This window comes from Azolla caroliniana, unplaced genomic scaffold (assembly GCF_043228905.1).
Source record: "Azolla caroliniana isolate FFs.n. ecotype wild unplaced genomic scaffold, voAzoCaro1.0.p SCAF_5, whole genome shotgun sequence".
NCBI lineage: Eukaryota > Viridiplantae > Streptophyta > Polypodiopsida > Salviniales > Salviniaceae > Azolla > Azolla caroliniana.
Genome location: NW_028230440.1, coordinates 24056228 through 24062657, shown reverse-complemented (window position 1 = coordinate 24062657; position 6430 = coordinate 24056228).

The window sequence follows — 6430 nt, the reverse complement described above, 5'->3', positions numbered from 1 at the left end:
AGAAAGTATCAAAGTTTCTTTTACTTGGGCCAAGAAAAGAAAGAAAGATATATTAACGTCTTCTAAGACCAAAATTGGCCCATGAGACAATTAGTTTACAACAAAATGGGGTGTGTACCCAATCATTGAAAATAAAAATAAAACTTAGATAAAAGAGTTCTTGTATTGTACAAGACGTGTTATGGTGTAACATATTCTATAACGGAAATGGCTTTGTGCTAGGCCTAGTTTCGTTTCCATCCAAGTCTCTCGAAAAGGAGGGGAGGTTAAAGGGTTTCGATGTGGATGTGGCCTGTGGTCCCAATGTAAAAGGTACCCCAACCATAGCTTCTAGGCAATGTAACTCACATTCCCTTATCTTCTTTATTACTTCTACACCACAAGTTACTTTGAGGCACGACATCCGACAGTGTTTGGTTGTTCTTTGGTTTTCTACTTCAGTAAGGGAGAGGCCAAGTAGTGTAGGTGTGTCCACATTAATTGCCTCCCCTTGTCCCTGAAAAATTTCATTGGTTACATGTTGGTGAATATTAGAAAGGTTATGGTTAACATTTTGTAGCTTATTCTCTATATGGTGTTTTAGCTTTAAGATATATCTACCTAGTTTCTTTATATCGGGGGTATCTAATAGTTTGGAGAAAGTGGGAGAGGGTCCTAGTATGTCTTGGTATTTTGCCCTTATCTCAACATAAGATGGACACTTGCATGTAAAGTGATACTCACCCTCAATCTTTATGTGACATAATCTACATATCCTTTCCTTTGGAGACTCCATTAGTATGACCATTCTCAACCTCAAGTTGGTGAGATGATATTCTAAGTTGTCCATTGGCAACCCTTAGTGCATTTGGTAAGAATGTATCTAAATATTTTGGTTGTGCAATAAAACCCAACTTAGAGAAGTGCATAAAGTATTCCTTATAGTACAACATTTTAGATGGGAGTGGCTCCAATGGGTTGATTCATTTATATGGAGTGTAAATTTGCCATATTTATTGGCATATTAAGTCACCACAATGCTATACCAAAACCTAGTATCTCTGGACTCATAGATTGATTGAGATGCCTCAAAACCTTGACGAGATATCCTATCTTGTGATTCGCTATCTATTAACATCGGGGGTAAAGTGAACTTTGCTCTAATAATGTCATGTGGCATTATCAATTTGCTTCAGAGTTGATGTGATAACATCGTCACCAATGGTCTCTCTAATTGCGTCCACATGAAATATGGTAGCCTTGGAGCCCAAACCACCGATGCATACATCAAGGACGGGGTCATTAAAGAGTCAAAGAGCCACCCCTTAGTTCGTGACTCCTGAAAGTATGCATGGTGGCATTGTCTCTCTAAGAGTCAGAGGGATGCATATCCTCTCGTTAGTCTATCTTTGGCTGCTTATATAATTGAAAATTTACCTAAGCGAGCACTTAAAGGGACTCCAAGATTTACATATGACCCAACTACTTCAACTGGTCTATGAGAGACAGTTAGGTGACATTTAGTCCTAACTCGAGCAAATGTGTGAAAGAGAAGGACTTGAGTTTTCCCTAGATTTATTACCAATCCTCTTTGTGTGCAAAAGTCATCTACGACATTAAGGTGCCTTTGTAGGTCATGTTCAGACTCAATAAAATTATGTTGTTTGCACAGAGCAAGAGATTGACTTGCGTATCCCCAACGACTACTCTGTTACCTCCCTTGCGAGCAATAAAATCAGTGAGGTTACTTGAGCATCATTCACACCCAAAGACTTGCTCATATAAAGCATAGATGGGCCAAATCATGTCATATGGTATCCCCAAGCTCTTAAGCCTATCAAACAATTGCTCTCTAGGTACTGTGTCAAAGGCTTTGCGGAAGTCCACAAAACAACACTGGTCAATTAAGCATCTAAGTGTGACGATATGGTCCATAGTAGAGAAGGCTTGTCGAAAGCCAACCTGTTCCGGTGCTCAAAGACTTAATGTCTCCATATAATCGTTGAGTTGCGCTTCCATAACTGCACCATATAATTTAGCAAGCATATGACCTATCATAATGATCCTATATGTATTTGGGTCCATGGGGTCCCCTCCTTCATGTATAGGGGCCACTGTGTTCATGGTTCACTATGGTGGAAAACCCTCGATGAGGGCACGGTTGAAGATTAGAGTGAGAAAAGGAGCTAGGCACTCTCGAGCATATATGATGTGTTCATCTCACAATCCTGTGTGATCCATGGACTTCTATGTTGTAATTTCTTTACGACCTTTGTGACCCTAGAGGTCGTGAAAAGTGTCCCCATGGTAGGTTGAGGTGTAGAAGGCATTGGAATGGGTGGTTGGTTTAGGACTTGGTAAAGTCTCTCTATATACATGTGCCAAGTGTTGGAATCCTCGATGGGTGTTTGTGGTCTTGGTTCCCCTAGTCTCTTGCATGCAATGGCGTAATCATTACCCATGAGCATATGATAGAGTTGTTGAATACGGGTTTCTAATGGACGTATTCACACTGTCTCCTTTTGAACACACTAGACTTAGGCTACTTATGTAAATAGTGAGAAGGGCAGTTGCCCTAAGTTAGTCGGTGTCGTGACTCTTGAGTAGGAAGCAGAGAGAGAGCGATGGCGATAGAGATAACGATAACGATAGAGATGGCGAGAGCGGTAGAGATAGCGATAGTGATAGAAAGAGAGTGAAAGAGGGAGAGAGTGCGAGAGAGAGAAAAGTATAAGTGAGAGATAAGAAATGGGAATGCGATTATATTATGAGAAAGAAGATTACAAGGAGTAGGCTAAGGGCTAAAGACTGGTGTTGAACCGAATGAGTTGTGATGAGTGTATGGACTCTTATTTATAGGCCCTTATGGAGTATTCTAGAATGTTCTAGAATATTTTAGATATTTATGAATAATAATAATAATAAATATAATCATGAAATATTCAAGAACATTCTAGAATAATCTAGAATGTTCTAAATATCTCGTAATAACTAAACATATAATTATTATGATTACATCTCACATATGTTATTACAATGGTTAAAGTACAATATGTAAACCAAGAGGTTATGGGTTCGATTCCTGGTTCGCCAAGATGAATGTCATGATAAGCCAAGATGTATGTCTTCATGACATTATCCCCCCTTTTCGATGACGAGTTGCACGAGTCGGAAGAAAAGAGTTCAGACTTGGTTTATGAGGATATTGGTTGTGAAATGCAACAACCATGTCGGAGGCATTGGCAAGATGTTCGGCAGGCTCCCATGTTCGATCATTAGGTGTATAGCCTAACCAATCAACCAAGTAGTATAGTTTGTTGCGAATGATCTTGGAGTCGAGGATAGCGGCAACCTCATATTCAGAGCCATTGGAAACGTCAATTGGAGGTGGGGGAGGTGTAACACGACCCGGAATAGAGCTCATTGTGTAAGGCTCCAAAAGTGAAACATGGAAGACCGGGTGAAGACGCATATGAGGAGGAAGATCAAGTCGAAATGTCACATCATTGATCTTACCACTTATGACATATGGGCCAAAACGTTGATAATCCAATTTGTAGCAAGGTCGGGTCGTTTTAATGCTACCTTGTAAGAGCCATACACGATCGCCTACTTGAAATGTAGTCGATGAATCACGCCGATGACGGTCAGCAATCTTCTTTTGAGTGTTTTGGGCTTCACATAAATGATGCAAAAGCATATCCTGAACTTCTTGGAGTCGAGTGAGCCGATCTTCAGCAGCTGGGTTTTTTGGGAGTTCAGGATGTTCAAGCATCGTCCAACGAGGATGGTACCCAATGTTTGCAAAAAATGGGGAATATCCAGTAGAAGAATGCTCGGAGTTGTTATAAGCAAATTCTGCCAAAGGTAGTAAATCCACCCAATCATCTTGTTGATAGTTGACAAAACAACGTAGATATTGCTCGACTGTTTGGTTGGTGCGCTCACTCTGCCCATTAGTCTCTGGATGGTAGCCGGAAGAGAGTTTACAAGAAGTATGTAAGAGTCTGAACATGTGCCGCCAAAATTTCGAGATGAATTGGGGACCCCGATCACTGATAATATCATCCGGAAGACCATGATGGCGAAACACCTCCCGCATGAGTAAATCAGCTGTCTCTTGACTAGTAATGGTCTTTGTGCATGGAAGGAAATGTGCCATCTTCGTAAAACGATCGACAACCGTGAGAATCGAATCAAATCCCTTGGAAGGTGGAAGATCCGTAATAAAGTCCAAGGAAATAGATTTCCATGGGCTCTCCGGAATAGGCATTGGCTGTAATAAGCCATATGGATGATGTCGAGGCTTTTTTGATCGGCAACATGTATCACAGCTACGAACATAATCCGTAACAAAATGGCGAAGCCGTGGCCACCAATATCGGCGAGAAATCAACTCAAAAGTCTTGTGGATGCCGAAGTGTCCCGCCATTGGTGTGTCATGACATTGTTGCATGACTTTGAGTCGAGAAGGACCGTCAGGCACATACAAGAGAGTTTGTCGAAAAAGTAACCCATCATGCCAACTAAACTGGGTGTAGTCTAGACGAGGATTTTGAGTTTGGGAGCTAGATGCACGATTTGGGATAATATGGCTCAAAACCTCTTGGGCGAACGCATCAGTCGCAATCTGCTCACGAATGGAATCAAGAAGCCTTGAATCTCCCGGTGTGTTGATGGTATGCATTGCCATTATTCGTAGACGATCAGGACCTAAGAGGATTTGCTTTTGGCTTTCAAATGCGGCCTCTCCAGGTTGAAGTTCCATATACGAACGTCTAGATAAAGCATCTGCTTTTCCTTGTTGCATCCCAGGGCGATATAGAATTACAAAATCGAAACGAGTTAAGAACTGCGCCCAACGAGCTTGTCGTCGATTCAAGACTCGAGCACTTTGAAAGTATGTTAGATTTTTATGATCATTGTAGACAATAATCTGCTGAGAAGAACCCTCCAGAAAATGACGCCATTGTTGAAAAGAATCCACAATGGCAAGAAGCTCTTTGTCGTGAATCTCATAGTTGATTTCTGCGGCTTCAAATTTTCGTGAGTGAAAAGCCACCGGGTGCAGTTCACCATCATCACCAATTTGGGATAGTACACTTCCGAGTGCGAAATCCGATGCATCAGCTTCAAGTATAAAGCGCCTCATTGGAACGACATGGATTAAGATTGGTGCGGATGTAAATGCTTGCTTTAAACCCTCAAATGCAGAGTTCGCATCTATACTCCATACAAATGATCGATTCTTGTGCGTCAGTTGAGTGAGGGGCAACACAATTTTTGAATAATCTTTGATGAACTTGCGATAAAAGTTTGCGAACCCCAAAAAACATTGCACATCTCGCACGGACTGTGGTGTTTGCCAATCCAAAATTGTTTGAACCTTTGATGGATCCATAGAGATGCCATTTGAAGAGACTATGTACCCCAAAAACTCCACTTGACGTTGGTCGAAACTACACTTCTCCAATTTTGCATAGAGACCATACTCTCGTAGCCGTTGCAAAACTTGGCGAACATGTATATCATGTTCTTCTTGAGTTTTTGAGTAGATCAAGATATCATCCAGGTAAACAATGATGAAGATATCGAGGAAGTCTCGAAAAATATCATTCGCCATATGTTGGAAGACTGCTGGTGCATTCGTGAGGCCAAAAGGCATCACTGTGTACTCAAAATGACCATAGCGAGTGCGGAACGCCGTCTTCCATTCATCCCCAGGACGAATTCGAACAAGGTTGTAGGCACCTCGAAGATCTAACTTCGTGAAATACTTTGCTTCACTGAGGCGTTCTAGAAGGCTTGAGATCAATGGGAGAGCATATCGGTTTCTAACGGTCACTTTATTCAAGCCTCGATAATCCACGACCATACGAAGCGTACCATCTTTCTTCTTAACGAAAAAGATGGGTGCACCAGCATGAGATTTTGAATGTTGGATAAAACCATTTGCCAAGTTCTCATTGATATATTCTCGAAGAACCTCTAACTCCGTGGGCGAAAGATTATAAATTGGTCCCCATGGAGGCTCTTTTCCTGGCTGCAAATCAATTGGGCAATCATATGGTCGATGTTCTGGTAGTCTATTAGCCTTCACCTTATCGAACACATCGGAGAATTCTATGTACTTCTTTGGTAGTTGGACCCCCAATTCTTGTGAGCTAGATGAGGGAGTTGCTAAAACCGCAAATACCATCATGTCTTCCTTTCTTCCATCCTCTCGTAATTGATGTATAGAGATTGTTGAAATTGTGGGGGATCCTAGATCCTTAGTTGGAGCTTCAAGAGACTTGGATTGTACGGTGACCTCTTCAATAGTTCTTTTTCTCCAATCAATGGTTGGGTTATGTAACTCAAACCAAGGAAGACCAAGAACTAGAGAGTGCTCCGGACTACTAATGATGTTAAATGAGATGACACTAGCCAAATTACCTAGGACTACACGAAT